General features: G+C 41.3%; 1 protein-coding gene across 6 annotated transcripts in view; it reads left to right on the forward strand.

The window, feature by feature from the left end:
* The window catches only part of cdin1 (CDAN1 interacting nuclease 1), a 66979-nt gene that overhangs the window by 42075 nt on the left and 1676 nt on the right, over positions 1 to 23228 (forward strand). The gene's annotated exons all lie outside the window — the stretch shown is intronic.

Here is a 23228-nt window from a genome sequence, read left to right on the forward strand (position 1 = left end):
GCAGTGGCTTTCCTGCTCATGTGTGTAGGGAGCTGACAGTACCCATGCCGTCATGTTTGTGGGCTGCCTCACCCGATAAACTCTGCCCTATCAAAAAAATGTCAGCCCCTTCAAAATGCACCTTTTGGAGCTCCCTTGTAATTTTTAATTGACATTTACATTTGACATTTTGAATGCGCTCTCCCATTGTTAAGCCTGAGCAGTTGGAGAGCCCAGCCCCACCACACACACACACACACACACACACACACACACACACACACACACACACACACACACACACACACAGCGCCTGTACTGCACTGCCCACTGAACTGATGTCAATGCAATGAGAGTGATCGGGTGACATCACCCGCGCTTTCTCTTCTAATTTATGGTATGGCTTGATGTGGAGGCAAGTGGCCTTCTTAGATTCGTTCATTCCTTGTGTTGGCGGAGAAAAAAATGACAGCGATCCACTGAAAAGCATGCTGGGTTTCCTTCTGACCGACCTTCTTAACATGACGGTCGCTCCATTTAATTACCGCAGCGCTCTTGTGTGACGGCTCTGCTGATTAGCTTATTTATGTTTTGTGGTTTTAAACTAGTACCAGAACTTCTAGCCTTTGTTAATCGTTCTTGTTTACTCTTAAGCACTGCAAAAAAAAAAAAGGAGGGAAAAAAAATCCCTGAGAAATGGTGTTGTATTTTTCCTCCAAATGACACAACTAATTTTCTCTCCCTGACCAAATATATTCATCATCCAAACAATAGCCTTGCCAAAACACTAACCTCATAATACACTTTCCTCAGCGGAGTGAGGGGTAATGATGCTTCGCATATGAAGGCTGCAGATAGGGGGGAAAAAATAGAAAAGAAAGAAAGAACGAAAGGCAAAGGAGGGGGGGGGGGGGGAGCGTGTTCAGGCCCACTGACTGGCTGTGATGACGAAGAAGCCATTGGTCTCATCTTACCATCAATCTTAGCTGCTGCTTTTGCCGTGCCAGGGAGCTGTGTGACGGATGTGCTGATAATTGAGTTATCCATCTCCTCCAACTATCAGACTTGGATAAAAATTATTCACCTGATAGTGAATATTAAGCACATTATAAGCCTCGTGTGTGTTTTAGGAGAAGTGCGTATAGTTAAACACGGCATGTAATGAAATGCGGCTCCGGGCTAACATTCTTCCCCCGTCGTGAACCAAGCACAGGGTTGAGCTGTTGTTGGCAGAGAGAGGACCAGTAAATAAAAACCTACGCAAAACGAACAGGAAATAAAATGTCATTTCTTCCGAACATAACTTGGGCTATGAATTAGACCCATTGAGCCTCCCTTTGAATGTCTTGACGTTTGGTTTTTTTTTCTTCTTCTTTTTTTCCCCCCTTTAATGCATGCTTTTGTAAGGAAGTGGTCATCTCTGACTGGGCTTGGTCAGTTTGTCAAACATCCACTTAAATACCACCATGACAAGATGTTAATCCTCTGGCTGCTAGCTCTTATGTACAGTCTGAAAGGATTGAGTGTTATCCTCTTTTCATCTTCCTGTCCTCCCTGTCTCTGTCCTGTTCTTTTGCTTTTATATTAGTAAGCCTGCTCAAAGATGCGCCTGCTGTTGTGTGTGTGTGTGTTCATTTGTGCAGAATGAATCCTCAACTGTGTGTGTGTGTGTATGAGAGCAATTGGGGTTAGAAAAGTGCTGCCTTATTCTAAAATGTACAGTATTATTTAAGTAAGCAGTAAAACATGACACAGTGTGCTGTTCTAGGAAATGACACCACGGCACTGTTGCATTCTCAAATCTGATTGACCAGAAAGTGTTGATTAGTTTTCTATAACAGCAGCTCTGACTGTAGTAACAACACAGTAACACAAATTTGCTTTTAGGTTTATATTAATGCACTCGTTCTTATATCCTGAGTCTAATAGTAACAGCTCATTCACAGAGACTTGTATGGAGAATTAGCCCCAGAATTTTGAACTAATAATAAATGTATTTTTATACCAATATCAACTATACCATTGTTGATATGGTGAAGCTTTCTAGAAGGATACTTGATTAAACAAGTATCAATTTGTTTTCAAGATGCAGGAGTTTGGGATTCCTGTTTCTTGCTAACATGACTAGCTGTGTTTTTTTCCTGCCTTAATAACTTGGAGAGAGAGAGAGACAGAGAGAGAGACGGAGAAAAAGTGAGGCTGGTGAGGGAATGGCTGTTGTTAGCTGTTATAATGTAAGTGATAACAGGAACTAACCTGGAACTATATATATATATATATATAATTTTATGTTCAGTTTAAAATCAGTGAACAAATGCTTGGGTATAAAAGGAATAAAACACTTCTCGGTATGCTATTATGGGAAAATAATCATGCATCAGGCCACGGCATGACACCTTGGTGATTAGTTTCCTATAACAGCACACCCCATGTTTTATTTCTTCCGATGAGGTGGTGTGATGCAGCCGGACACAAACCGGATTTACTGTTACCACACCATAGTTGATTATTTTACAATAACAGCACGTCCCAACGTGGTTTATTCCCCTTACACCACAGCAGTTTGCCAATGCTAACATTTATGTATGTATGTATGCATGTATGTATGTTAGCATTGCCAATTTGCTGTGGTGTAAGAGGAATAAAACACTCTGGGACGTGCTGTTATTGTGTGTGTGTGTGTGTGTGTGTGTGTGTATGCATATATGCATGTATGTATATGTGTGTGTGTATATATATATGAGTGTGTGTGTGTGTGTGTGTGTGTGTATGTGTGTGTATATATATATATATATATATATATATATACACACACACACACACTAAAGAACGGCTCTTCATACTTTTTCAGTTTATAGTTACGCTCAATGGTGTGGAATATCTGTGGAAAGAAATATACGTTACATTGTTATGTCAGCTAGCATTCTGTCTATTATAGCAGCCAATCCTTCACCAGTCTCTGATTTGTCTCTTTTAAAATTTAAAGACAAAAAATTGCAGCCATCTTGCCTGAAGACTTTCCTCTTTTGGATGTTATGGATTTACCTTTGACTGTTACAAAGTGCGGACACTGGAGACTCCTTCCAAAAATGCAAAATAAACTTCTCATCACAGAAAACGTCACCATATCAATGATTACACATCTGCCATGTAACCACATCTGTCATGCAAGTCCTTTGCAAGTTGTTGCTACAGAAACGATAATGCACATGAACGAGTGCAGTAATATAAATCTTACTGTTGGCACTACTGTCCAGGCCTGTAGTTCAAAATGAATCAATGTCTTCTGGCTAATCAGAATCAAAAATTCAGCATCACTGTAGTGTAAATAAAATTACTGAACAAGGTTTTTTTTTTTGTTCTTAGAGAAAATGAGTTGAAGGCATGTGAAGATTTACTAGCAGTGATTGCATTGTTTCCTGTGTGAAAGACTTTATACCGAATGAAGGCCGCCCGTCCCGGCCTGAAGTTAATCAGCTGTGCTCTCTGTGTGTGCTGCACGTCTGTCAGAGCTAAAAATGTTAGAGCTCCTAATGGAGGCTTGAAAAGGTTAGATCTGATAAAAAGCTGTCAAAGGTTGGAAAAAAATGATTTATGGCAATATAATGGGACAATATGGCTCATTTCCTCCACATATGAAATGGGGTTAAGACTTTTAGATTTGTCATATACATCATGCAGTTTGACCACTTAGGAGGAGTTGCTACTGTATGGACACGCTGTGGGTTGTTCAGTTTGTGGCTGGCTTAAAGCTTCGTAAATAAAGAAGTCTTGCTGTATTGTGTGGCTTTTTAATCATACTGTTCAAATTGTCATTTGAAAATATTTATTCGCTGTCTTGCATGCTTAATGTTCATTTCTTTTCTTTTTTTTCTCCGCCTAACATTTTGTTGTTGACTTTCCTTCGGTTTGGCAGTTCCTGACCACTCTAAACTTTCTTTCAATTAATTTTTGTTCTTTATGGCGTGGATTTTTAATAGAGAAACGGGATGTTAATTCCGTTTTAGTGTCGCGCTGGTCAATCAGATAGCCTTGACACAGAATTAATTTTTTGATCCAAGAATGTGGACTGTGTGCTCATTTTTAATGGAAATGTCCATCATAGTCCCACACATCTTCTGAATTTGAGGCCTGGAATTTCTAAGTAATAAAGACATGTTGTAATGACTTTAAAGCAGGAAGCTTTTTGTTCCTTTTGTGTGTGTGTGTGTGTGTTTTTGCCTGGATTGGTGTTTTGAAAGTAGAGGTGTACCGACCCGCAGAAGGTCATCAGCAGGAGTGAACAGATTGAGTGTGTCACCTGAGAGAGAGAGAGAGAGAGGCAGAGAGAGAGAGAGAGAGAGAGAGAGAGACGTCCCTGCTGTCCCATGTCCACTGATCCCAATGAGGCTGGACATTACAGGGTGAACCCTGAGGACAGTGCCTTGGCTACTGTCATCTGTGACGCACATGCATTCAGTCTGCTGAAAGACAAAAGCCACAACAATTTTTAGCAATTCTTTTCCCCCGTGAAACCTAAATTGTAACTTTTCTCTGTCGCGTTTATGAGCATGCGGTTCAGTGTATTTCAGATTTTTTTTGTTTTGTCTCGAGAGTAATGCGAGCACGTTCCTGGCAACATCGTGATCCGCTTGCCGTAGTGTTTTCATCTTACGCCTCGTTCCATGCAGAACAGAACTTACTTCCAACGTTTCAAACCGTATTTTTTGCCGAGTTCTCACGAACCCAGACCCTGTGCAGCACCGAGCACTTTGTGACAGTTTAATCGTTAGGAGCTCTGGAGGAATAAAGTTGACAGGAGATGACATCAAGAAATCCTCTTGGAATTTGTGACCCTCAGCACATGACATTTAGCACAGCGATACACCCAAGCGCAAGATATATGACCGACAACTCGGAATACTAATGGCGAATGACAAGGTGGTTTCATGCTTTACAGGTTTCAATGCATATTTAGGCACATTGTTTAACGTGCTGCGCATGTAATCCGTGCGTGTGAGCATGCCGTCGGCTGCAGGATTTAGCCTCCGCTAAGCCTTCATTTCACGTATTTATTCTGGAGGGTTTGTGCTGGCGCATTATACAAATTCGTCGTTTAAAGTTGAGGTTAAGAACGGCTTTGATGCACAGGAGGTGCCGGGAAACAAGCGATGGGACACACAGGCACATGGGTGCAATTTCTGAAATCTCTGTCTGACAGTTGGAAAGGGAGTCACAAGTAATTGGGAGGTAGAACCTTTTCATTGAATTCCTGTTTAGTTATGGAACTTTTGTGTCAAGTTAGTTTATTTCATTTTGGGGTATTTTTTTCTTCCCCCTCCTGAGATAAACATCATTGAAGGTAAAGACGCATATGCAGGATTTTCCTTGATTCCCTTCACCTATTTTTTATATCACCCCTTTCATTGACCTTCCGGGTTTCATTCCAGGCAGAAGTCAGCAACATTTGTAATCCTGGTGAGATCTTGTCTGGGGCCACAGAGAGCAGTGTGACTTTATTAAAATGCCTCTTTGTAAAACCCAATCTAACAGGAGAACTTTGATGGCTGAAATGGTTTGGAGCTCACACACATCTCTGACCCCAGAGATATCTAGAAGTGCGGGACGGCGAACAAGAGAGGTTCTTTTTCAGGCAAAAAGGTGTCTTTGGTAACAAATCGAGTCGGCGCTTGGGGGAAAAACTCTCGCATCTCTCGCATGTCAACTCGCATCACAAAATGTGGAAACAATACAAGCATTTTCTTGGGTGTGATGCATCTTTTGGAGGTCTTAATGTTGTGCAGGTTATGTACAGCGTTACATCAAGGAAATAATTGTGCTTAGTATGAGTGTGTGAGATTTGTTTAATACTAGAATTTTTGTATTACTAAGAAAAGTATGTCTTTAAATCCTGGCTATCCAACATTTTCTGGGCACGCTCCAGTATTGGAACGGTTCTCCCACGATGCGATGTAGTTAACCATAATGAGCATATCCCAAAAAGCCACTGCCATGCCATCAGTACTGAGAACAGAACAGAAATGGGATTGTTTGCGTGACCCTATGCTGCACTGGGTTGCTTGAGCTAATTCTCAGATACTGGTTATTTCTGTCACAGTTAATATCTGAGTCGAATTGAACTTCATCCTTTCATATTATTACCTCATACAGCATTTATTCATTTGTTTTTAATATTTTCCATAATACCCAAATTCTCTATCCTCAAGTCCACCACAATAAGGCACTCAACGCTTCGTTTTAGAGGCTAACGAAATTCGATTTTTCGAGACGTGTGCAGCTGGGTTCAGTTCCAGGCATCCCATCAGAGCGGTCAGATGACTTGCCAAAGTCAAGCGTGAAACATTGGAGTGCCGGTTGAAGGGACCGAGTCTCGTGCTGGGCTCGTGTGAAGAATCGGCTATTGTAGACGCGGGGTTAAGGAGAGCGCTGGAGCATGCGGCTGCAGCCTGGCTCAAGGACACCGCAGACACCTTTTTAAAGTGGCCAAGTGAATGGAAACAATCTGGCCTTTTGTTCCTCAGTAAACCAGCGTGCCCCTGACATTTGGTCTGAAGGAACGGGGATGGTCCGAGTGTCTTTCTGTGTATTAAATGGTCAGAGAAAGACGGCACATTTGTGGTTTCCTTTTTTCAGCCATTGCAAGCATGTGATTGCTTTTGGAGGGTGATTAGCTTTGTTTATTTATTTATTTATTATAAAAGACTGGTGGCTGTTTCGGTACATTGATATTTATGAGGACAGGCATACATGGTGCTCTTCATTTTGTTGGATCCTCTGAATGGACTGCTGTTGTTGTGTTTTGAGTTTTGGTTGACTATATTATCTGTTATAAATATTTTTTAAAAATTACATTCAAGCACTGTCAATAAATGGTATGGGAAATTGTTCTCCATTTAAAACCGGTCGGTTTTCCAGCTGCGGATGTTGTAGGTGGGTGACTCAGTCTGAGAATCAGGACGTCCATGACAAGTGGCTGTTTATAAATAACTCTGACGTATTCCTCCTTTTGGTCCACTGTCCCTCTCTCAGCCTTGTCCCTTTTCCTGCCCAGCTCGCTCAAGCTTCTCTTACCTCTGGACTAGACCATCAATTACAGCAGGGCCGCCATCATGTCGTCCTAATCGAGGAGCAGATGTTGGCCCGTTTCGACAGTCCTCATCAAGGGAACACACTGGTGCAGGGGATTGGCTCTGCGCTACAGTATCCATAAACGTCACCGTGGGGTTATTCAGTCAGGACTGGCTCTTTTCTTTTCCCCCTCCCTTCTCGGTTGTTACATGGTGACCTCGTTGGACACGATCGCAGTGTGAAGGCCTGAGTTTGATTTGTTTCTCTACGGAGCCTTTGAGAGTTTCAGGTTAAGAGGTAATCCAAGCAAACAGGCGGTTTATAAAGCACGGCTAGCCTTACGAAGAGAGCAGCTGTATACATCACAATTAGCAACCTCATGCTAAGTATCTATAAACAGGTCTCCAAAATAACAAACATGTCATGGTATACAAATCACTTTCAGTATTGCGCTCAGCATTAAGGGAAATGTGTTCTTCATTTGTGTCAGCAGAAAGGAGGGATTTCTTCACTTTCATCATGTCTTCAGTATTCATATCAGGGTTTCTTGGATGTGTTTTCAAAAAATAATAATAATAATAATTTGAATGTATTTTCCATATTTGTCTTAGAAATATGAGAATTATTTAATATTTGCTTAGAAATGTTTAAGAAACAATGCACTGTGCTGTTTGTTAGACTCAACCTTTTCATTCTTTACTACTTTGACATGATGTCTGTTTTCCTGCCAGAATACATAAATCTGTTTTTATCCTCGTGTACATTCTGAGACCGGCCTTTTAAAAACCCCACTAGAGACCCCAGAAAATCAGCAGAATCAAATATTCCCTTTTTAAAATTTCATTCAGCGCTACCAATTTATGTATTTTTATTATATATCTGATTCACATCCCCCCCCCCCCGTTCCTTATAAGAAGGAAAAATGGGATGTGTGCTCTTGCCTGACCATATTTCTGGTTTAAGTTTCAGGTCACTCTTGCTTCTCGATTGCCTTGTCGCTTAAACATAGCTAACCTTGTAGCCATTGGTCAGCGCTTAATCAGAGACAGATGAGAACTCAAGCAGTGACCTTTGATTTCACTCATCCATTCAAACTAATGTTTGATATCTGTCAGGTCAGCATAGTCTTTCTGTCACACACACGGCATATGTATAATCAGTTTAAAGAGTTCGGCTCCATCAGATGAATGGTACGAAGCTTCAAAGGCTCCGTAGTGGCCTTTGTTCTTTTCAGTGCCATAAAGCATGGCTGTAGTACACCCCATGGGTCTGTACAGTAGGCAGAAGAGATCCAGCGTTGTTGCTCTCTATGTCATCACCGTTTCTGTTTTTTTTTGTATTGATTTTTTTTTTCTTTCTAGTTAAGCATATGGACAGAAACGATGCCGTTACCAAAGAATCAAAATGTAAAAACTTGTAGAACGATGTCCATCACTTGTTCACCCTTTATGTCCGAAAGATTTATTTTTCTTTTCGGAATCCGATTTTTTCCACTGTAACCACTGTTATTTCAATATGAGATAATGTCAGCTGAAATCAGTGAGAAAATGATGCGGTCTGGTGAAAGCCCCATGACACAACCTGCCACATGCCAGTTTCACCCCAGCTGTGGTTAGCAGATGCCAGATCACTGTCCTGCCTGCCTGCTTGCATTCTCTTCCTCTGTGGTTGTAATAAATGTGAAAACTATTACCTTCTGACTGAGCTCCCTTCCCTACTCATAATTCCCTATTGTGGTCTTCTGTCCAAACTAAACTATATGAAATGTGAAGTCAAATGTAAATGTAACAGCTATAAAGCTGCCATGACTACACAGTGTTTTGTCTTTCTTCTACGTTGTTAATTTGAATCCTATTGAAAAATATGCTTCCTTGATTGCATTTATAACGACTAGGGCTGAGGACTGCACCTCACCTAATTTATTGATGGGGCTTAACAGGTAGCGGAACTCGATCCGTGGACCTGTTGACAGTCCGCAGTCTCTCTCGAGTCTCTGTTAAAGGCTTGGCTGTGGTCAGAAAAGATGACCGCTTCTGTTTTGAGTCTTCGTCGTGGTTTGAAAAAAAAAAAAAAAAAGGGATAAACCTCCTTGAATAATGATTGCAAAACATTTGGCCTTAGCCGCCTGAGTGAAACCAAACACTATGGCTCAAAATGTCAGACCTCTTTTTCACCGCCGTCTTGTTTTCAATTCATATCCCTGAGTTCATGGGAAACTTTCAGCAGAGGTTACCTGCGCCTGTCCAAGCAACGGGGGAAAAAATGTCATGGCTTGTAAGAATGTTTTTGCAACTATTTGAAATATTACCATCATTGTCAAATGTCATTTCGAATGAGAAAGCAAACATATTTTCATCAGCGTTTTCAAGGCTGGACTTTTCGAACGGTCTTCAGAAAGGGGTCATGCAATTGCGATGTTTGGTGTCATGTTTGGTCTGTTTCTCCGTTTTGATGTCACCGTGTGGAAAGTTATAGTCTCCCTGTCCAAAAAAGGAAAAGAGCACGAATGAATGGGGAAACTCCTGAGAGGTCTTAACATGTTAAGTGCTGTAATCTCCCCGAAGCGCTCGGACCCTTTTTCCTGTCGGCCCTCCTCTCAACTTCAACCTCCAACCCCTCCCCGCATGTATCACTGCAAATGAAGGCAGACCTTGGCGGCTCGACATGAACGACTCAAAGCCCCAGGGCCTTCTTTTTCTCTCGAGGCCCAGCAGCAGTGTGTGACCCCACGTCCCTCGCTCTGGTTCTTCTTCTCCTCCTCTTCTTCTTCACCTTTCACAGCCAGACGTGCACAGGATCTGGGCGTAAACACAGGCTCCGATCACCCGTACTCTCTTAATGACTGTTTTAACAGTGCCAGAGGAGGGGGAATATACTTTATAAATTGTGTTTGACAATCTGGGTTTAGTGATTTCATCGTAGCTTGTCTTTAGTTATTACTCAGACTTCCTCCTGGCGCAGATAAGGGCCGCCCCCGTGAACACACCAAGGTGCACACTGCTCCTTATCGCTCAGATTGATTTAGGCAAGCCCTCTGTGACAGAGGTCATTGTGCACTAAAGTTATCCATCACCGAAGCTTTTGATTTCTACCCGTGTCTGCCTCCAGCATGTCTATGCCTAGGCTGGACGCTGAGTACATGGCACTGTGGGGAAGCGTGCTGTAATGTCCTGTGTCCCAAGGACTAGCACTACGACTGATTTACAAGTGGAAGCTTTCATACGGTAGACCCTATCAACACACTGATCTTTATTACTAAACTTTTATAACCCCTGTCTTGTATGTATTCATATTATTTAGCTATAAGTCAATGTTGGCTTGACTACACCACCGATGATTGACAGACAGTGTCAGTATACAGACATTTAGAGCATGCCGCATGAAATATTTTCCACATATGGTTAAGTAGTGCATTTTCTGGAATATGCTGTGTGGCAAGAACATTCCTTCCCCTGAGTGGAATTTAAAAATGTCAGGTCTGTGTACATTGCATTCATTCGGGGTTTTTTATTTATTTTTTATTTTTTTTATACATTATAAAATGAAAACAGGAAATACAGTGAAACGATTTATTTAATTTTAATTTGGAAAACACTTAAATAGGAAATTAACACGTCTGGCTGACGACAATTCTGGGTCATTTTGAATCTTCATAAATTGCCACATCTGGAGAACTCTTTCGGATTATTTCAGCCACCTTTGTCGTACACCTTCCTTTATCATCCCCCTTTTGCTATTTTTAAAAAGCTCAGTGATTGATATTAGCGGTAAATCAGGCACATGCACAATCTCTAATCTACCCTTTTCTTGCTACTAGCTACCCGGTAATTGCTGATACACATCTGGGTCATTCGAGATCATTCATTAATTTTAGGCCCAAAATGAATCTGACACTATGAAAAACGTGCAACGGAGAAACTTGAGAGCTTTTGATAATATTTATCGTTTTAGAGCCAAAAAATCTTGTTTGGCACTTTATTTTTTATTTCATAACGAAAAACAGATGAATGCAATACAGAGTACTTTTGTTCGCCCTCAGTTGTACAAAAGTGTTATTTCAGTAATTTGAAGATATTTGTTGATATGAATGCTGTCCGTGACTCTCTTATTGTGATGTTACATGTCATATTTCTTTTTTTGTTTTTGTTTTTTTGGGTTCAGTTTTGGATGGGTTTGGGTTTTGTTCATGTTTGGTTTTTGTTGTTCTCTGTCTGTTTAAATTTTTATTATTATTATTGTTTTCCCAGAATGTCTTGATGTTTGAAAATGGCCTTTTACTCAGTACTGCACTACATGTTTTTTTTTGTTTGTTTTTTTTTTTTTTTTTTTTTTTTAAAACGGGCAAATAGCGCTGCAAATGGCCTTGAGTCTTTTTATTTGGTAGGCAAATGCTTCCTGCATGGTTTGAAACCGTAGCTGTTGATGGAACAGAATTGGCACTTGAGTATCACGGAGTTCCTAACTCCTCCGCTCTTTAAGGATGGCTTAAGTAATTACACTTCAGTCCGTAATCAAAACTGTGTCAGGTCGCCGGAGAACCCTGGATTTATACACTGGATTTCTGCTTAATATAAGGCTTGCTTAAAACATTTTTATGGTGCTCTTCTCGTATTATATTTATAAATTTCTTTTCGAGCCCTCCTCTGAAACGTGTCACATCCCATTACACAAATTTCGATACGCTAAATTACTGAGGAAGGTGCTTATACGGAATACGTTAGAGAGCCCCCTCCTTTTAACAGTTTGCTGAGGGTTCGCTTGTTCGGGGGAAATGTAGGTCTTTAACTCTTGGAAGTTGTCTTGAATTTTCTCCCGTCGGAAGATGATGTGGTTTTGCAATTCAAATATTTGCTCCTTCTCCTTTCCAACGCAAAGCTGCTTTGAAGCTGGGAAGTTCTCTCATCACCAATGACAGTGTGAGTGTGCGGCGTGACAGCACACCAGGCAGCGCTGCTCTCCTTCCTAGCGCATATTTTAAGTGCTGCGGAAACACCAAATCAAAAATGCATGCAAATGTCTGCATGTTTTGCATGTGAATATTTTTGATTCGTGCGCTTGCATATTCAGGTGGAGCGTGCGCAGATAAACAGTATTAATCAAGGCTACTTAATATGACCAGCGCTATGTGCTCATAAATAAACACTCCGTCAAGCGCTGAAAGTCTCCCCAATTTCTGCTTGGTGTTAATGAAAGAACCAGCTACTTTGTTTTTAGCGGGTGTTTAAAATGCACCCGAGGAGCAAGTCTTTTCAGAGGTGTCATGAGCTGAAGGACTCTTCATTCCTCTGCTAATTAAGCTTCTTCCACTTCGGTCATTATAACACAGACAATAGGCTTTCTTTTTTTTTTTTCTTTTTTTTAAAAAAAAGAAAGAAACTCTTCTGCTGAAGTGGCTCATCATTCATTACCGCACAAAAACAAACCCCCTCTTTAAAGGCCTTGGAGAGACAGAAACTCACCCCTTCCATTCTCTTTTTTTTCTATATGTATGGCTATCTCATCTGAAATATATCCTTAGAAATAGAAATTCCTGTGGACATTTTTAGATTTGAAAAAATGTACTATGCTTCACATTAACCTCATATCTAACCCCTCCGAGCTATTACTGGCCCTCTCCTAACATAAAGAATATATAAGATAATTAAGAATTGTCATTGCAACAAGAACCTCCTGTTCTGCAAAGCCTATAATTTCATCCTTTTTTTAATACTTCCTCTATTCTTTTTTTTTTTCCCCCTCTCTCAACAGCAATTAATCTCATTTTTAGTACAATTTCCACCCCACTCCTGAAGTCAGGCAGAGTCCCCTGTTTTGTTCCTATTTGGCTTGGTTCCTGTGCATAGTCATTAAAGGTCCAATTAATGTCACCCTTTAGCTGAAGAGTGCTCATTTTTATTGGGGAGCTGACAGTCACCGCCGTGAGTGCCGCAGTGTAATATGCATTAATTGCCCCGTAACACTGGTAATTACCAGTTCTTCAAGCCTCTCAGTAAACTGTCATGCCCAGACAAGACTGCTTTGAAATAGATTACTCATTAGGGAGACCTGCCCTGTTTTCCAATGGGGCTCACTGTGTTGGCACAAAAAATGATTCTGGTGCTGAACAAATAGTTGCCAAAAGCAATTTCCTATTACAACTTTCCTGTGACGGGCCTTCTTTCCTTTTTTCCCCTCTTTTTTTCTCCCTTTTCGCTGTCTGAGTCGTCACTTGGGGCGGGGGTCAACAGCGGAGACAGGGGTCCACCGTGGATCTGTCCCTCCTCCTGTAATTGTCTGTGACGCGCACAACGCCAGCTCTCATCGGGCACCTGCTCTAGAGGGCTCGCACAGCCGAGACCAGCGCTCGCTCATGATGCGCAGGTTACCTCGAGGCTCCTTCAATTTTATCTTAACGTTGTCGTTTTTGTCGTGCAAATTCAGCTCTGCTTGGTTGTGTGAGAAATGCTTGCTTTTGCATCTTTTGAATGGGTTCCCATTGGTTTTGAGCATGAATGTGTTTGCTGTTTAAGGATCAGTGGGGTAGGCGAGGCCGTCAATAACGAGTGTGCGTGAATAAGAGAAATCATTACATACATATTAAATGAGATGTGGTGCGTATTTATTTATTTATTTATTTATTTATTTATTTTAATTTATGTCGATGATTCAGAATTTCAGAAAAGGAATCTATCCTCAATTCATTTTTGGTCTTAATAACACGTGCAAATGTTGCCATAACTTTTTTTTTTTTTTCTGTCTAAATTTTGAATATACATTATAAATATTCATTATAAATATAGCAATAAATCAAATGCTTATTTAGAAAGCCATCTTGGATGAGGGATCACACACTTCTACACCACTTTTAATACAGAAAATACTCCATCTTGTGCTCTCTCTCTCTCTCTCTCTCTCTCTCTCTCTCTCTCTCTCACTCTCTCTCACACACACACACACACACACACACACACACACACACACACACACACACAGTGTCACCTGCATTTGTTTTATCTCCCTTATAGCACCTGCTTCAGGCAATCTGCTCCCACTCCCTTTAAATGAATTTTGTCACAGCCTTTCACATTCTCACTGGGCGATGTGCTAATGAAAGGAGATGGTACAATTTGAAGTGACCAGGTAGCACAAAGCACTGCACAGCTGAGCATGCTGGGACACGGGGAGACAAAGGAGAAGGCATGCACTTCGTCACTGATAAACCCATTACCCTTCTCATTAACACACATACACCCCCCCCCCCCCCCCCCCCCCACACACACACACACACACATCCACACACTCTGGTGCTTTGCCTATCATGTGCAGTTGTGTGTGTGTGTTTATGTGTTTGCCTTGGCCGAGCACTTATCAAATTGTTTATGACGCGACTAATTAGGCTAATTGAAGACATTAAGATTACCTGTCAGTTATGTGTATCCAAACTCCACGTCTGGCTGACAACTAGTGACAAGCGAGGGACCCCGTAGCATCAGTCATGATGGCATTTTCCCAAGCTATAATAAGGACAATGGGGGCCTGCTCTAATTTGATGTGGACATGCTTCTCAGGACGAAGGGGCTGGCTAAATTGAGTGTGGTGGTGGTGGTGTGTGAATTGAGAAGGGGTCAGGACTGTGTAGGACCTGCCTAATGGAGTCCCCTTTGGCATTCTGATGGAGAGATGAGGCAATTTGAGGAGAAAAGTGTGGGCTGTTTTTTTTTTTTTTTTTTTTTTTAAGTTTTCAGAGGGGAAAAATGACCAAAAGCTGCTGACCTTCCACCCTTAACAAAGCACGAGATGATCGAGAAGAATAAAGCAGCTTTTTTTGGGGGGTGTCCTAATGTTTGCTATAATTGACCACCTATCTACTTAGAAAATTCATATCCTTTAATTCCGTCCTGTAATAAACATTTTAGCCAGGATTTATGCTCATGCTTTTCACCTTCTTAATGGTTATTTTTTTATATTATTTATAACACAGCAAGTTTAAATTCTCCAATCAGAGGGTGTTGCTTACTTTTCTATAACAGCACAGTACTTCCAGCTGTAATATAAACATTCTAATCCTTCTCATATGTTCTAATACATCCTGGTGTAACAGATTCACAGGGATTTGTATGGTACTCACTCTATTTATTACAAGGCAAATAATAAACTGATTATTTTTTTTTTATTATTTTTTTTTTTTTAATGTGTTGGTATTTGACAAAGTAAAATGTATAATCATTCATACTGTGAAGCCTTCTGTTTGGAGATATGTATTTCTGATCTATGGAAGGAGTCTCCAGTTTCAGTATTATTTTTTTTTTATAATTTTTTAAATTTTATTTTCCAGCACAGGAAAGTCTTCAGGACAGTGCACTGTGTGCTTTCCTGTTTCTCGATAACTATGGCAACTGAGTTGTTTGTTATTTATTTATTTATTATTTACTTCAAGCAAGGGGAGAAAAAAAGAGGCTGGTGAAGTAATGGCTGCTTATAGCTTCTGTACAAGTGATAACAGGAACAAACGTATTTAGCGGACATGGCTATATATTATATACTATATAGGTTACAAAGCATGACATTTTGTTCTTTAATATATATAAAGATTGTAGTGATTCACAAATCGTTATGGTATGAGAAGAATAACAAAACTGGGACCATGCTGTTATTGGAAAATATCACACCATTCCAGACCGGATTGTTTTCCTATAATAGCATGTGATATTCCTTCAAATATTTCTCCTTTTTTCGTCTGCAAGCCTTTTTAGTGACCTTAAGCAAAATTACAGAAAGCTGCTAGTGTTAACTCGACTCAGTTCTGTCTTGGTTCACTGAGCATCTGTAAAGCAGCACGTGATACTGTTTGTAGTCCGGGCTTGTGGCCGGGCTACTGCTGTGCTTCGGGTTTATGCTTTGGGTTTACGTCCCTGAGCCTCTTTTTCCCTTCAGTGAAAAAGACATCGTTCAGGGCAACATGGTGTCATCCACAGATCAGTGCTATCAGGCGAGGACGTCCTTCTGTTTGTTTCCTTTAGAAAACAGGGTTAAACTGTCAGCATGACAGTCCATAAGCTCAGTGCCCTAGTTGCCCCTCTATATACACACACACACACACACACACACACACACACACTCACTCTCAACCCCCTACCCCTCCAAATGAGTGAAAATCAATACCACATTGCCTGAGGACCAGTGTTTGGCGTCAGACTGACCCCGGCACGTTACCCTTTCGTTCTTCCATTACATGTTTCGGAATATTTAACTTCCAGTTTGATCCCCTGACTAATTAGTGTGGGCCAGTCCACATGCAGGAGCCTGTGTGGTGTTTTTGAAGCCCCATGGTGCTGTGACTGAGAGGAGCTGAAGCCCTAGTCACCGGGGTCCTACTCATGTTTTGTTTGCTTTGTAAATTTTTTAAAACGACAATGAAATCTGATTTTGTACCACTGATCATCAAAGAAAAGTCTGCCAACAGTGATGCTATATCATACCACACATTCAGATTGAGGAAGATTGTTAGCATTTTCAGGGGTTTTATCTTTGCAAGGTTTTGTGACAGCAAAGCTTTTTTCTTCTTCTTTTTTTTTTTTTTTAAATTGCTTGCTAGTCCCTTTGTTAAAATGAAAATAATGAATATATTTCATAATATTAATTTAATAATATTTTTATTATTTAATTGTATAAAATGTTTTCTCTTTTTTTCAACTATCTCATGCCAATAGTTGAATAGTTAAAAATGACGTATCCTACAGTGGTTTAGTTCAGGCCTGGAGTGTCTGGAAAAAGTGCATTTAAGGGCATGAATTTCCAAACTTGGAAAAGTATGAAAATTCAGAAAATATTTTGGACCAAAATTTGGGTTTAAGTAATATCAAAACACTAATGCGCTACACGTATGATCTTATAACATGTCATGTTTTATTTTTATGATATGTCATCATCTTTAAAAAAAAAAAATAATAATAATAATAATTAGCCATAAATATTAAAAGTGTGGAAAGTTTAACAATAAATCTGGACATCATCATCATTAAAGATCTGGAATTTTCTTATAAGTAAAGGGCAAGAATCCTGTTGCAGTAGTTAAATATTTCATTTGCTGGTACTGTTGTCTACTTGCCTGAGAACATTTTTACATAATACTTGTATGCAGTATATTTTCAAATACCAAACTTTTATCCCCCTCATTTTCTTTTTTGCAACATGGCTATATATATATATATATATATATATATATATATATATATATATATATATATATATATATATATATATATATATATATATATATATATGCGTGTGTGTGTGTGTTGGTGCACCACGTCTCTATACCACCCACAAACTCTTTGGTCCCATGCCGAGGCAACTGGTTAGTGATGAAGCTAAATGACACCGTGGCCCTTGTATGTCCCTTTGGGGCTAAAATTACCCCCAAGAATGTAAACACGGTGCTGAGTTAGCACACGGCTTTCTCTCTTAAATCCACTCTGCTAGATACGGGGAAGAACTGAGCTCTAATTTTGACCTCAGTCTACAAGGTTCACCCTTGATGGCCCAGTGTGATTATTATTGTTTGTCAGTGAACAACAAATTTAAGTCCTGTCCATCTACAGGTGAAAAATTGTTCTTTTTCTTTGCACATTTCTCTCTGGCCTTCTTGGTTTGTTTTTTTGCGCCAAGGTGACTGGAGTTACAATTCATTACAGCTGCTGAATAGCTGTGAGCAATATAGGCTGAAGGTAAAGTTCAGATGCTGTGGTGCTGACATGTTGATTTAGAGGCGGTAACACCACTGTGCACCTCCAAAGGTGGCAATTTGGACGAAAGCCAGGTCTGTTTTCACACAGGCCGTCTGTACACTGGCTGCGCTTATTTTGGAGGGGGGTCTTTTCTTTCTCGTGGGTTTTTTTTTTTTTTTTTTTTTTATACCTTGGGTGTCAGACAACCAACTTTCACACCTATTTATAAGAAACAGTAATTTATCTGTCCTCCTCCGTCTTTCTCCATGCAAATTCAATATCTGGAAACGTGAAGTGGCAGTTTGCAGCCAACAGATCTTTTTTTAAAGATCCATTTAAAAAAAAATATTAAAACAGATAAATCTGAACCGGGAGAGGTGAAAAAAGTACTTGACTGCGTGGTGAGAGCTTTCAAAGTCTCCTTCACCCATATGTGTGCATGCAAGATCAGGTCATGCACGCCATTAAACACCAGAGTCATGCACTGCAGCCTCAGAGATGGAGACTTGTTTATCTGAACTACACACATCTCCTACAGGTCTCTGTGCACCAGTGATGCTGGACACTCCAGCACAGAGGCGCCTGGGTCGACCCAGCCAGACCCGGCTTAGGTTACACTCCAAACTGTTGTTGATTACCACCATGGCTGCAGAGGGGCTCATCATAAATTGGAAACACATTAGCAGGCAGGTTTAAGGGCAGGATTAGGACATGTCTTGTGGCCAGACCTTCTCAAAACAAAATGGAGGATTTGTTCCTTTCCCTCTAGAGAGATTTACTAATTATTGATGAGAGCTACTGGGAGTTAAGAATAACAGGTTAAAGGAACACGTATCCCCTTGACACCGTCACAAAAGTCCCACTGATCCTCATCATGCTAACTTCTTCCTTTTCATGCTACAGAGAGACCCGTTAATCATTATAACATGAGCTCATCTGCTAATTAACACCAGAAGCAGTTCTTTCCATCATCATAGACCTGCATCACTGCTTCTTTTTTTTTTAACTCTGTGTCCCCATGGATAGTTTTCTTGATTTGTTGTAAATTAGTTGAGTACTCAGGTAAAATATACAAAATAGTCTGATATTCAGTGCTTTGAAACTGCTTTTGTTGATTTGGAGTGGGAATCATGGTCATTATCCTGGTCAGATTCCCTGTAAATCCGGAGCCTATCCCAGAAATCACTGAGCACTAGGCAGGGATGAATGGACATCAATCCATCACAGAGCACCACACACACACACATTTGCCATACTGGCATGTTTTCTGGACAGTAGGAGGAACCTACTGAAGAACCCAGGGGAAATCCATATGAACGTGGGAGAACATGCAAAATTCTGCACAGACAGTAACCTGAGACCAAGGTCAACCCAAGGACCCTGGGGCTGTGAGGTGACGACGCAACTCCCTGCACCACCATGCTAGCCTACTGCATACATCTATATTGAAAAACATCATCTCAATGAATCCATCCTTAAGACCGTTATAGGTTTTCATTCATTTGCATTAGGCAGAGTCACATTTATGGTGATACAGAACAGACCTCTCTTAAACTCCGGGTCACCTGACACTTGATCTGGAGAGAGAGGGAGAGGGTCTCTACGTGAGCCCACTCCCCAGAGGAACCCAGTCATGAAAGCAGAACAGTTGCTCCTGGGTAAAGGACGGCTGGCTGATCTGCACATGTGGTGTTCTGAAGAACTTTTTTTTCAGAAAATCATGATGCAGACTGCTCTGAGCCGCCCTCTGGTCTGCGCTCTGAACAGATCATAGACCGACCTGCTGGTTGTTTGTTTTTGCCATTTGGCCAAAGCAGCCAAGCACGTGTCCGAATGAGTCAGAGCGTGACACTGCAGATCTAAGCTGTGCATTTCACGGCAGCACAATTTCAAGACAAACAACTGCCTCCCAAAATGGAGAAAGGAAGCAGCTACGGTTTCCCATCTCATTTTTTCATTTCATTTTAACGAAGGCCAAATGCATAGGAGACAGCTTTTGGTTCATTTTTCATTTTTCTATATTTTTAGATGGGGTCATTGAAGACCTTTCTGATTGCTGACCCTTTGGTATTGGCCAGCGTCTTCATTGCTTTTCACCCTGTCATTTCAAAGGAAATTAAGTGCCTAAAAGTGCAAGTGCCATCTCCTTAGTCATTATCGCAGACAGGCCAGGCGTTTATTGGATCTCACCTCACCAGTAGCGCGGTGGTCATTAATACATGAGCGGAGGATAATGAGTGCTGTATGGTTTTACACAATTATAGCCACATGTTGGATGAGGGTGAGGGTCTTTACGTTCTTGCATTAATGAGGTTATCAGTATGTGTGACGGGCATAGCCTTTGGCTGGTGCTGGCATGGTCAGTGGTTGAATGAGATCCAAAACTAAAGGCTGCTCTGGTCCTCAATGTCGCAGCAGTGCCCAAGGTTTGCTGATAAAATGCCGTTTTAAGTCCCTCTTTAATCTCCCTGGTTGTATTGACAAGCCATGCCTGTGGGTGTAAATTTCAACTACACTCTGCAATCAAACAAGGAGCAAGTAGGGGCATTTGTGTCGCATCGCGTTTTGAAACCTCATTGACAGGGGCAGAAAGCAGACATAAAAACGTCTTCAAAAATTACACCTGGACAAGGACGGGACTTTTTTTTATGGCAGTGTGTTCTCGCTTAATTACATTGCTGGTGTCTGGGGCTCATTTGAAGGCCAAGCGTAGCCCATCACAACCTTGTGTTTGTGTTTTACATACCTGAGAGAATTGAATGCTTCCAGCACAATAAGAGTTTGTCTTTAGCAAGCCGGATGCTAATGGAAGGCTGTTTGGCTGTTTGTGATATTTATGAAGAGTGGACCAGCGCACAATTCTTGTTTACTGCCTGCACTGTTCTGTCCAGGCGAGGCCATACCTCTTCAAATATCCTGTTTGTGTGGAAGCTTTTTTGTTATCACTGGGCTGCTGTAGCCAGGGCCCCAGGCTGGTCGAATAAAACATGCGAGACGGAGGTTCTGTGCTGATATCGCCTTGCTTGCAGCCTTGAGTAGGCCCCCCGCCCCCTATCACCCAGTTCAAGCCCTATAAATAAACACCAATTAATCACCAGCCGAAAGCCAGGCCAGGCCAAAGCTGTGACAGCACAAACCCTGGTCTCTCTCTCTCTCTCTCTCTCTCTCTCTCTATCTTTCTCTTTCTTCTGCTCTCTTTTATATTCACACTTTGTCACCATGGGTTGTGATACAGGTCGGTAGTGCAACATAAAATGTCCAGATTCAGTGTAATGAATGTCAGCACTTTGCCAGATGTATGGAATTTGTAAAAAGGTGCATTTGTACCAAACTCTTAAAATTTTTTGTCTTAAATCTTTCTTTATTTTTTTTGTGTCAAAGAGTAGTGTAAGTCTTGCTACATTTAGAAATGCCATAGAACTGTGTACTCTCAGTTTCACTTCATCCACAGAACTTCAGGGGTTCGGTTCAGGCCTTAGGTGCATTTATGATGAAAAGGTATACTATAGAAGATGCTAAATGGTGCTGTGGTGATCTGGAGACAACACCATGGAGGGCTGTAATTAGTTATTTAATTATGCAGCGATTACACGTGTGCATTGAGAAGGTGGGGGGGGGGGGGGGGGAGTCTCCTCTAATGGCAGCTTACTCTCTCAGCACCTCCATTTGGGTTTTTGTTCTTAAGTGCTGTGCTCTCATTAAGCTGCCGTTTTAACCAGCATGGCACCTGCTTCAAAATCAAATGCAGACCGCTCGTTACGGCTAATGGCAGTGTGTCTGCCAGCAGCGCTCTCCACGGCATCCCACTTACTCCGCCCGCCAAAGCTAGCACGCTCCAAATTAGCTACATTTCACAAACAATTTCACCAACTCGTTACACAGTTAGATGTTTATTGGAAGATGACCGACTTTCCCGGAGCGTCGCGGGTGCCAGCTTTAGGTGATGGAGCACTGGCCCGCATAATAGACCACAATTATAATCTGAGCCTTGTGCTGTTTGCCATATTATTTATGGAAACCTTTCATTGGGGTTTTTTATTATTATTTATTTTGATATGGTCACAAGCCCGTCTCCTTAACCTGAGACCCCTGTTGTTTGCCCTTCACCTCCTCCCGTTCCACTGCCAACAACCCATCCATTGTATTGCCAGTTTTTTTTTGTTTTTTTTTAAGCTTTGGGATTTATTTCAAGGTCCCCCTTGTATGGACTTTATTAATTCAAAATAGAATTCAAACTCCATTTATTTCCTCACGGTGCAGCCTTGGTGACACTGTTCCCCAGTGTTTATAATTTTGCTTGTTTCAATTCGCCCCTGACAACCCAGGGACATGATGTATCGTACACTTGTGCCTTATCTGTTGATGTACAGTTTTAACCTTTCAGAAGGTTGCTTTCCCTTCTCTCTACAACCTCCTTGCTTTTTTTTTTTTCCCTTTTGCACCCCCCCCCCCCCCCCCCCCCCCAATCTCACTGGCTGAAAAGAGCAATGCGCACTGATGCTCAATAAAAGTCTGTCTTAACCTTGCTCCAAAGTTATCTAATGTAAATGTTTAGATTTTGTTTCCATAACATTTCCATAAAAAGAATGGCCGTCCATATAGCAATGTAAAAGAATATGGGGCTCTTACAGTATAGGGTGGGGAGATTGGGGGATGAACTTGCGCTACAGAATGCTCTACTGAATGACTAAGCTATGTGTGACTTTGTGGTGAACTTGCAGTGCATCTGTGGGCTCGCTCTCTCTCTCCAGGGCTGTTAGTTTTGGCGTGTTTGCCCAGAGATACTGAACTGTAAATCACAGCCTGTAAAACAGGGAATGCCGGTCCGCCGTCACACGTACTCGCTATTCTTTGTGGAGAAGCCTCTGCACTTCTTCTGGGGTTTGGGGTTATTTACACAGTTCAGTTGCCCTGACTTGTCCAATGCAGGTCAAACAGCTTGTTATTTATAGATATAGCAAGAGGTAGCAGTCAGGAAGTAGGGATGAGGGTGTGAATGATGAAAGTTGTAATAACCGTAGTGTAGATGATGATTGCAGTGATTGAGGTGTGCATGAGCTAAATGCAGCGTAGAGCATCTAATCATGGTTCTGATGTTGACGGAGACAGCAGTATTTCGCTGATGGCATGATTGATCACAGTTGGGACTTTATGAACTGTTCCTCAGGGCTGAACTTCCTGTAGTGCCGCATAGCCCGTCAGGCGGCTTCCTGTCTGCCTCAGTAGGGACATCTAAGCCCCATTTATTATCTCTAGGCAGTTTCACTAAATAATCTGGATTGGTGTGCATCTCTGTGCTCACCTAAAAAGAATCATAACTCTGACCCAGACTCTGACTTTATGTCTGCATCTTGAAGTTCAAAGAACTAGCCATGATCATTCCTCGATGGACGGGGTCCTCACTTTTCTTTAGGGCATAGTAAATATCACCAAAAAATGATTTATAGTTTGGCTAGGAAAGTGTAAAATACTTCC

Source organism: Ictalurus punctatus, chromosome 9 (genome assembly GCF_001660625.3).
Source record: "Ictalurus punctatus breed USDA103 chromosome 9, Coco_2.0, whole genome shotgun sequence".
In the NCBI taxonomy this organism is placed as follows: Eukaryota; Metazoa; Chordata; class Actinopteri; order Siluriformes; family Ictaluridae; genus Ictalurus; species Ictalurus punctatus.